The sequence below is a fragment of the Meriones unguiculatus genome, chromosome 7, assembly GCF_030254825.1.
Source record: "Meriones unguiculatus strain TT.TT164.6M chromosome 7, Bangor_MerUng_6.1, whole genome shotgun sequence".
Taxonomy (NCBI): domain Eukaryota; kingdom Metazoa; phylum Chordata; class Mammalia; order Rodentia; family Muridae; genus Meriones; species Meriones unguiculatus.
In genome coordinates, this window is record NC_083355.1 from 108,993,146 (window position 1) to 109,004,017 (window position 10,872).

Below are 10,872 nucleotides of genomic sequence, written 5' to 3' on the forward strand. Positions count from 1 at the left end.
GGAAGTTTGGGTTGGAAGGACCTGGACCTCACCAAGGGCCACAATACACTGGAGGCAAAATGAGAGCTAGAATCTAGTTTTGTTTGTTTGTTTTCTTCACACCAGAAAGTACTCTTTCTGCTCTACCGTGACTTCTGGGCACTAATGGGAAGCTATAGCCAATTCTCAGCATGTCCAATGGGATAAACACCCGCTAGCAACTGAGTATTGCTTCTGTTCTCTACACGTGTTCACCCACACGCTGCTGATCACCGCCTACACTTGTTTACTGAACAAACAAGCCTTTGAGCCAGTTTACTTACCTCACCTGCTAATCTCAATGCTGTTTCAGGGTGGCTGCTCCATTGCTTGAGCACCTCCTGCATACCTGGAACTTTAGGGATGCGCCACATTTAACTGCCCCCCTACCCAAACCCTAGAAGGAACTGTGAGAACCCACACGTTTGTGAACAGCAATGAGGAATTCCAGTGTGTAACCCAACAAGACACAGGCCATGAATAGTTAGCTCTAGGAATGAACCCCAACCCAAAGCTTTTTTTCCTTGAATGTCTTTATTTGGGGAATGCCATTGGGTGCCCAAAGTCAGCAATGGTAAAAACTCCGTGCTTATCACCTCAGTTCTGGACATGAGTTTTCCTTCGGTTCCCAGGGAAGTACACTCCTCCATCCTTAATCCTCCCAAGGCGATATCAGTACATGCTCATTTCCCAGGTCCCCAACTTTGCAAGGGGGACCTCCTTCCCTCCAACTCTACGGAATGCCCTCCCTACACAAATGCTCAAGTTCAAGTTCAAAGATCTGAGGAGGACACTGTTAGCCCCAGGTTCTAGCCTTCTATGAAGACTAGACAAAAGCATCTACTTTACTCTGCCGTCATGGCCACAGTGGAACACTGTGGCGGCTCAATACCTTGCAGTTCGTTGCCTTCCCCAGCACTGCCGAGCTTAAAATGCACTTCTCTGCTTCCTGGCATCAGCAGGCACCTCTGCACAGTCATCTTGCGTTTTCCTGCCTCGCACCCAGAATCCATCATTTTTTCAAGAAGCTCCGGTTTCTGTACTGCAGATGACCTGAGAAACAAGGTGTCAGTGATGCTCATGTCCATTTCTGCCTGGCGCCCCTGCTTCCAGAGTCTCAGCCAACTGCGCAGGAGGTGTGTGTGCCAGCAAATCTATGCACATGCGCCTTCCAGCAGCCATGCATGTGCAGTCTGCAAATGTGTTAAACTAACCTCCCGTTTACACTTCCATCTCCAGCTCTAGGCCATAGGTTATTTAAATTTTGATTACATTGTGTGTGTGCGCATGTGCGTTTGACCTCTGGAGGTCAGAGAACAAGTTGCGGGAGTTCTCCTTTTCTACCATATGGGTCCCAGGGAACAAGCTCAAGTTTTCAGGCTTGTCACCAAGTACCTTTACCTGTTGAGGTACAAGTAGGTCTCCACAGCTCATTTTACATTCGCCTTGATTTCCAGTCCCCTCCCCTCCCACCCAACCTTTCACCAGCTCACTTCATTGACTTCACTCGGTGCATGTACGTACAGATGTGCCTACCTCGTCCACCTGCACCCCTGTGGGGAATGCCTCAGTAACTCGACCTTTGACCTTGTACCCCCAGCAGAGCAGTACTCCTCTTCCCTCATCCTGTCAGTGAAGTGAGGTCACACATTTGTAACACAGGTGCTCTTGTTCCATGTCGCTTTCTACCCTGAGATTCCACCGTGGCTAAATGATTTTTTTTCGGAGTCTCACACTTTTGAGGTTTGTATTTGGCTCCATAAATTAGTTTAGTGGGTTCTGATAAATGTGCACTGTCCTGTGTCTACTGTTACGCATCATATAAAATGTCTTATCACCCCTCGAGCTACATTTCTTTATCATTTCCTCTTGCCCCAAACACCTCTAACTACTGATCCTACTGCTACTCCAGGCTCCCGCTTTCCAGAATATCATTTGGTTGGAAGCCCACAGCTTGGAGATTCTCAGTTGAGTTTCTTTATCTTTGTATCTACATGTAAGGCCGCTGCATTCTCTTAGGATTTCACAAGTCAATTTCCTCTCCTTGCTTTATCTCGTTTTTGTTTAGTAATCTCTCTTCATTTGAATGCTTATCCACATTCCTGAGGGACATGGTGGCTGCTTCCAAGTTTTGGTGACTTTGAATGAAACCAATGGACCTTCCAGTGCCGCTTTTGTGTGTGTCTGTCTATGCAGAATATTTTTAGACTGATTTGGTAAACATCTATGATGATGGTTGCTGGGTAGAATAAGATTAAATATCAGTTGGTGAGAAGCCTATGGTTTGTCCTTTCAATTGCTTGGTAATATCCCCTGAGATCTAATTTTTGGTGAAGTTCTCTTTTTCATGGGTTCTCCTTTATTGTTCTTATTTTTGTGTTTTATAAGAATTTCTTGACCTAAGCTTAGGTCATTTAAGTTTTTCCTGTGGCTTATTTTTAAACTTTGATAACTTTAGTTTTTATGGTTGTATGGATTCGTTGTGAGTTATTTTTGAATAAGATGTGAGGTGAGATTTAAGCTCTTTTTTCTCTCTCTCCTTCCCTTCCTCCCCTCCCTTCTTATCTTCTTCACTCCCCTTCCTTTTTCATTCTCTTTCCTCCTTACTTCCTCTTTCTCTACCTCCTCATCTCCTAAACCTTCTTTTCCTTTTCATCTGTGTGTCAAACATTCTGAGGTTAACTTATTTAAAAAAGCATTCATTCTCAATGGAATTTCCTTGGCACAGTTTCTTTTTGGAAACCGATTTTTAATATATGAGTTTCTGCTTAAAATTTTATTTATTTTTAAGAGAGAGAACCAGAGAGATAGAGGAAATAGGAAGGGAGAGAGAACAGGCACTCTCAGAAGCCAGAGGTTTGGATTCCTTTGGAGTAGGAGTTACAGATGGTTGTGAGCCATCCTATGTGGGTTCTGGGAATTGAATTGCAAGAGCAGCACACACTCTTAACCACTGAACTATCTCTCCAGCCCTAGAGTTCATTTCTCGTAAGTGTAATGCTACGTACTTGTGTTATATTTTTCTCAACTTGACACACGCTAGAGTTGTCTGGGAAGAGGGAACCTCAGCTGAGAAACTGCTTCCACTGGGTTGGCCTGTAGGCCAGTTTGTGGGCGGCCTTTCTGATGGTGTTCATTGAACAGATGAAGGCTATTGCTATCCTACTAGAACCTTTCCAGCTGAAGAGCAACAGGAATGGAGAATTTGGGGAAACACAGCCACCTCCTGCTGCTTGGGGTGGGGGTGAGGAAGGAAGACGAAAACAGAGGTAAAATTGTGTTGTCTGATAATCCACCCCAGACTCCTGGCACAAACAAGCACAACTGTATTTGCTGTGTGTCGGACTGTGCCAGGGACTCCTCAAGGCAATTTCCTTCCATCCTCTTGGCAATGCTCAGAGGCGGTCAGAGGGCTTGCTTTGGGAATGAGATCTGGAAAATCAAGAGGCTATGTAGGAAGCTCACCTTAAAGAGAGCATTGGAGGAACCAGTCTTGGAAAACACATGGACCCATTTTCTTTAAGGGAAGGAAGTGACTGATGCCAGGTCATCTGGAAGGCTGTAGTGGCTATTCTATGGAGCCAGCCTTCCTGAATCCTCTCAAATCCTGGGCATTGTTTAGGCCTTAATCATGAGCTTTATCTCTCAGTCAATAGAACCCATACTTACGAAAGAGGTCCCGTGCACTTTTGATCTGTCCTTATGCTCACTACAAATCCCTCCTCCCTAGGTCCTTGTCCTGAGGGAGCCCTGTTTATCAGTCAACAGGAATCAGTCATATTGCACAGCTCACAGGTGCTTTGCTACCATGCTAGGGAGTTTCTACACTGCTGTGCCTAAAGCCTGTGATCATTGTCACGTGGAAACCTTTCCCCAAAAACGTTTTACTGCATTTGATTGTCTAAGAAAAATAAACCATAAGGCCACACTCTGGAAGTTTCTGCCCAGTGACTGCCAACCTGAGTTTCATTCTGCACCTGGTCGGTTAGGGGATGGGACACAAACCACATTGTTTCTGAAAGCTGAGGGTCCTTGAGCTACAGCAGTACTTCTCATAGAGAGGCTGCAACTGCTCTGGTCCAGCTAAGAGAGAGAGAGAGAGAGAGAGAGAGAGAGAGGAGATATTCTGTCTGTGCATGCTTCAACTTAGCCTAGCTTCCGTTTCCTCCTTCTGTCCGTCCAGTCTTGGACTTCAAAGGTCCTGGAACAGACTGAATGCCATGTTCATTCTTGGTAATAGAGGGTGCCTGCCAGGGGCTGGCTGGGAGGGAGAAGAAATGAGATGGCGTAAGCAGGGTAGATATTTCTGGATTGCCATCATGCAGCCCGGAGCTGGAGGTGTTTACACTGCATTGTGTGCTTGTAGTTGCTGAGTGCAGGTTTCAGAAGTGTTTCTGCCGCACGTGAAAAATGGGACCTGTGTGGGGCAATGGCTGGCTGGGCTCCCTGGCTGAATACGGTCAGCATTTCCCTAGGCCTATGCCCATCATGTTACTCACTTTAAATCCACACAGTTTTTTATTCTTGTTGCTTGTAATGGGGCAATCAAGTAAGAAACAAACATTAAAAACATCAAGCACTCAGAAGGACATTCCGTGCCCAGCAGCCAGGAGACTATGTGACAGACCCAGAGGAGACCACCTGCTAAAGCATAGCTTCCTGTCTTTAGTTTCTGCGATGCTTCACACTCAGAAGTGAGTCTAACTCTCTCCACGTTGATTCCCAGGCATTGTCCTAATGGAGGTGAAAAACAGCTCCAGATGCCTTCCTGGATGGTCAAAGCATCAGTGAGCTGGGAGAGAGAGAGAGAGAGAGAGAGAGAGAGAGAGAGAGAGAGAAGAGAAAGAGAGAGAGAGAACCTCCCAGCTGTTTCCACGGGAAGAGCATTGAGGGTAGGAGAAGTCCTACCAGGAAGAACGCAACCTTAAGCCCCACCAGCCCTTTCTCTGGCCTCTCAAACAGATGTTGTCTGCAATGATGGTTCAGGCCTACAGACAGTGCCTAGGAGCCACCATCCACAGCTCCACCAACTCTAACCCCCAGGGAACATATAGCGGCAACTGGGGACAATTTGGTTGTCACATCTAGGGAGAGAAATATTTCTGACTTCTGGTAGGTACAGTGGCTATAGACACTTCTAAGCATTCGCTGATGCTCAGAGTAGCCAGGCGAGACAGAGTCTGGCCTGGAGAAGACAGAGCTAGGACAGAACAGCTGTGCAAATGGGATGTGGCAGACAGGATGTAGGTGTTTTGCATGGTGGGGAGCCTGGGGATCTGTCTGGAAGCAATAAGATTTGCCCTGGTCAGGGCTTCTCAATCTTTGTAATATGTACTCAAATGCCCTGGAGCCTGCTGGGTTTGAGGTACTCGAGAGCTCATGTTTCCCACAAACACCCAGATGAAGCCCAAGATGATGGCCACAGGCTAGACTCTGGGTAGCAAAAGCATTAGGTACTCTAGAGAAGTGGTTCTCAACCTGTAGGTCACTACATCCCTGGAGATTGAACGGCCCTTTCACAGGGGCTGCCTAACACCATCAGAAAACACAGATATTGGGCTGGAGAGATGGCTCAGAGGCTCTGGAGAGACAGCTCAGAGGCTAAGAGTATTGGCTGCTCTTCCAGAGGGCCTGAGTTCAATTCCCAGCAACCACATGGTAGCTCACAACCCTCTATAATGAGATGTGGCGCCCTCTTCTGGTGTGCAGGTGACATGTAGGCAGAACATTGTGTACATAATAAATGAATCTTTAAAAAAAGAGAGAAAATACAGATATTTACATTATGATTTATAACGGTAGCAAAATTACAGTTATGAAGTAGCAATGAGATATTTTTATGGTTGGGGTCACCACAACATGAGAGACTGTATTAAAGGGTCATAGCATTAGGAAGGTTGAGAACCATGGCTCTAGAGACATGAGTAAACTGATGTTAGAACAGGGCAGAGAAGGACCAATAGCTAGAAAGTCAAGGCTTTCCTGTAATGCCTTCCTGACAAGGAAGCCAGTAAAGAGGCTAGCTTCTGGTTCCCAGTGGGGACAGTAACAGGTCACCCATTCATAAGTGGCAAGGCAAGTAAGTACCCAAACAAGGATTCCACAGGGTTGTGGTCTGTTCATAGCCTTCTTAGTGACACATTGTTCCTCCTACTCTGTGTGTAAGTGTGTGTTGATGCACATGTATGTGTTTATGTGTGGAGTTCAAAGAAGGACAACAGTAGTGATGTTCCTTGGGATCTTTCTACCTTCCTTTTTTTGGGGGGAGGGAGGTCAGCTTGAAACAGCTAAGGGTCATCTGGGAATAGGAACCTCAACTTCAACTGAGAAAATGACTCCATTGGATTAGCTTGGTGTTAGGACTGTAAGCTCTTTTGTATATGAGTTTGGGTCTCATACTTGCAAGGCCGGCCCTTCACCAACCAAAGCATCTTCCCACTTCTCCTCTTCATTTCTTTATGACTCTATGGTAAATCTCTCCTAGGAAGATGCAGTTGGCTGACACTGTTGTGGTGATGGTGATGGTGGTGATTTTGGGGTATTTCCCCCATCTTTGGAAGGTGTGGATGGCTGGATCCTGTCTAATAAGAAGTGTGTGACCGAGTCCCAGATCCCAAGTCATGCCCCCAAAGACTAGAAGGATCTCCACCTCAAGCCTCAGAGCCGAGGTGGCTGTGGAAAGGTCTGGTAGCCCTGGGGGAGGGTGGAAATCGCTGGATTCTCACCTCAGTGGAAAAGGCTGAATCCACGTGTCAAAATCCTCCTCCAACAGGGCTTTCTCGTAGTTCTCAAGTCACCCGGAAGAATAAAGATGCCTGAGATATTGCAGGTGAAGGGCAACTGGAGAACATGGCTCTTCAGGTGGGAGAAATACTGCAGCTGAAACCAGCCTACCCACTGGTTTCAACATGGGTACCAGGAGATTGACATCGTCAGCTATCCAGAAGTTTCTCATCACTGTGAGCTTCGAGTTGAAGTGATATTTCCATTTCCCTTATAAGAGAGTGGACAGGGACCACAGGTGCCAGCACTATCCAAGGCACATCATACTTTGTCCATCAGGGAGGCTCTCAGGCTGACATGTGCCAGGAATGTTCCTTGTGGCAAGTCACACAGGCACATGTGAAAGATCACGGCCCACACAGATCTTATGAAGTAAGAGCATATAAACAACATGATCGATAAGAAAGTCAAATGAGCTAGCAGGGAATATTGACTGGGGAGAGAAATAAAACAAAAGTGACAATTAGATATACATATAACACCCTAGAAATCAGTGCCAATTAAAGACTTTAACAGTGAGTTGGACAAGCCATAGAACAACCAGGGAGAAACATTCTCAAGAGAATAAAATGCACATGCAACATCCCAATGGTTGGAATGCCTTGTTTTGGGATAACAGGGAGGATGTGTAGCTAGAATGGGAAGGGAAGAGATGGTGAGAGGTAAGGCCAGGGAGGGCAGGAGTCTACCAGTTTCTGAGTCAACTGTGGGGGTAATAGGTCTCTTAGTGACACCTGTAAGCATCAGTGAGGTGCTCTAAGCAAAGCCTTTTTACACAGCAGCAATCTGTTTCAACATATAGGGCAACCCTACCAAGCCGGAGAATGCTCGTTCCCCGATATCTGCAGGAGCAGCTACAATGCAGTTGTGTATGTGCCAAGAAGTTACTCAGCTCAGCTTCCTGTGAGCTGGCTTTTTTGTTTGTTTGTTTTCGTTGTTGTTGTTGATTCTTTCCTGGCAGCTGACATCCTGGCCGGGGCTGTGGAGTTGATCTCTTCAGTGCCTCACTGAGCCCAACAGTGTTGTGGATACACTGAACTCAGAGCTCCAACTGGGGCCAGAGGCCTTGGGGGAAGGCCAGAAAGCTGGCTTTCTTGCCTTGTAATCCTGCCTGGATGTGGCAAAGGTGGGTGTTTTATAGAAGAACCTGCTTCTCTGCACCAAGCAGCTCACGGGCTTGCGGAGAATAATCAGAAAGCCACGAGAGAAAGGAGGAACGCTCAGAGAAAGGAGGAACGAACTCAGAAGCAAGTTGTTCTCTCCAGCAGCTCAGCACTGTCCACTTTTTGAGGTTCTAGACTGAACCTCTCAAAGTGCCAGGCCACCTACTTGCCAGCCACCTGGACACTGCCATCCAAACTCCCAAGAAGCCTCTCTGACTCCATGTACCAAACAAAAGCTTGTGTTTCTCTTCAGCTACCTCCTTTGCATAGTGATAGGAGGGGTGTCCAGATAAAAGATAGGATGGCCAGTTATTTCTGAATGTCAGAGGGACAATGATTGTTAGATGTAGGTGACATGTTGTCACTGGGTCCTAAGAATAATGTAGCTGGCCCTGGACTAATCTGCCTTGTCCTGAAACTTAGCTGTGGCAGGAAGGAGGGAGTGGGGGCTGCATCTAAAAAAGGAGCCTCCAGTTCCAGAAGGGAGAGATGAAGGATGGAAGAAAAGAGCAGGAGGGCAAGAAGTAAGTATAGAAGATGCCCAGACAAGTAGTCCTGGAAAAGGAGAGACAGTATTTGCCTGGGGCAAAAAATGGCTAACTTCCCAATAACTAGAATATAGATGGCTTTGACCTCCTTGGGTCCAGTGTTTTGCAAGATGGGTTGTAAGAAATAAATGAAATATTGCTCAAGCCCTTCCTAATGACTCAAAGGACTAGGTTAGTTGGTCTCAACTTTCCTAATGCTGTGGCCCTTTAATACAGTTCCTTGTGTTGTGATGACCCCCCCATCATAAAATTATTTTCGTTGCCCCTTTGTAACTGTAATTTTGCTACTGTAATAAATCATAATGTAATTTTCTGATAGTCTTGGGAGGCCTCAGTAAAAAGGGCATTCAACTCACCCCCCCAAGGGTCGTGACCTACAGATTGAGAACCACTGGACTAGACATTGCTAAGGAAATTTGAGAGAGAAGTGTAGAAAGGATTAGGGAGGGGAGTCAAGAAGGAGGTATCCAGCAAGAACAGGGAGCTGCCCCAAGCCGAAGGAGCAGAGGACACCCAGAAAGGGCTAGGGTCACAGAGGAAGTCTTTAGTCAGCAGGGGGCTGTCCTGGCTCACTGACCTTTAAATAAATCATAATTGGCCAGAAACAGGTTAATTGGAGGCTTCAGAGCTCTCAGCAGCCTCTTGACTTTTCCTTTGGTCCTGTCAGTTACCGCCATGTTTATCTGCTTTTTGGCCAGCACATAGCTCCCTAAGGAGATGGGAATGACATCACTGTTGGAGAAGCTCTGGGCTAGTCTGAGAAATTTATGTTCTGGATGTAGCTTTTTGTCCATAAAGAGCAGGCTTCCAATGTGGACCCCACACTGTTCAGCTTACAGCCTGGCCCCCAGCACTTTCCTGTAGTGCCTGGCTTCAGCATCTGCGTCCAGGTCTTTTGTTTCTCTGAACCTTGCATCCTGCAAGACCTGTTGGGTTTCTGGATTGTCTTGGAAGGGCCAGCAGCACGAGGGGGATGGTGATACTGAATGGTGAAAAGAATATGTTTTTGCCGTCTTCCGGCTTTGGCATCTGTTTGTACAGGCTCAAGGCAAATTTGAGGTTGCTGAAGAAGGGGGGTGGTTTCTTTGGGAACACTGGTATTGGTGACATCTGAGTCACTGATGTTGGTAACTCTTGTTCACAGGAATAGAGAACCAGCCCAGCCACCAGCATCCAGAGGGACAGAATAGAGAGTGCCATCCTTGATAAAGAAAGCAGCAGGATCACTTAGTTAGGGCCTGTGGCCCAACAAGACACAAAACTCCAAGTCTCCCTGATGCTCTGTCCTCCGCAAGGGCCTTAAGTTGGCTTTGGTTGTTAAGGGACCTGCAAGATCTTGGGCACAGTCAGGCTTGGGAGTCTGAGCAATCTGAGCCTGACTCAGTCAAATTCTGCCCGTCCCATTGGAGGCTCCAGGTACAAACAGAGGTCAGAACACCTGCCCACGGACTATGCCAGGCCTGTTACAGAGTAGGGGAATCTGACGGATAGTCAATCAAAACTGTACACTGTAGCAAATCTGCTCTGACTGCTCCCTATGGGAGCCTTTGGAATTTACCTATGACCTCCTATGGTGTGGGTATATGTTCTCAACATGTGTTCAACTCCAAGTAAAGTTCAGCCTTTCAGCTGAAATGTATGTTCTGGTTGTAGCTTCTTGTCCATAAAGAGCAGGCTTCCAGTGTGTCAAGCTCACTTGACACCTGTCTACCAAAGGCTGCCCAGGTGCTTGCCTTTGCCCTTCTCTTCCCTGCTTGCCCCTTGGAGTCTGAGGCCTGAGGACTGAGATCAACCTCTTCTGTGTCCACTGGCTCGTCCCTGACAGTGGACAAGAAGAGAGGAGGGGAGAGGCTGGCAGACCTTACGTCCCCTTGTTGGCGCGGCACCATCCCCCTGAGTTCTACTGCCAGCAGTGAAAGCCTTTCTCCCTGGGTCCATCTCTCTCTCCAGATGTTCTCTGCTCTTTCAACTTGGGGCATTTCCCTGCCCTTACCCACCTCTGTGGCCCACCTCAGAATGCCTCCTTCTTGAGTTTTCACTCCAACTTCTTTCCATCCCCACCCCAAAATCTCCTCAGCACAGTCTTGTCTTTTGGGTCATTGAGAGCGCTCTGGAAAATGCTCCATTTAATCCCTAGAGCCAAGCAAAAACTTTGGCCCAGGGAGGTGAAGTGAAGCGGCCCTACTCAAGGTCCAGAGCCAGCTAGTGGTGGAGCCACAGAGCATCTGTGTCTCAAAGTTAAAGCTTTTTTTTAATCTTTCACTGCCCCCCCCCATTCAGAATGAGGTATCTCTCTGTAATGAGACCCTCTAAACACTAGCCTTCCAGGCCCTGTGATATGCTGTCCAGCAAGGCTGGGC

General features: G+C 47.1%; 1 pseudogene; it reads right to left on the reverse strand.

Moving 5' to 3' along the window:
* Positions 1-863: 863 nt before the first annotated feature.
* On the reverse strand, positions 864-9,712 carry LOC110541311 (plasma serine protease inhibitor-like; annotated as a pseudogene).
* Positions 9,713-10,872: the final 1,160 nt, after the last annotated feature.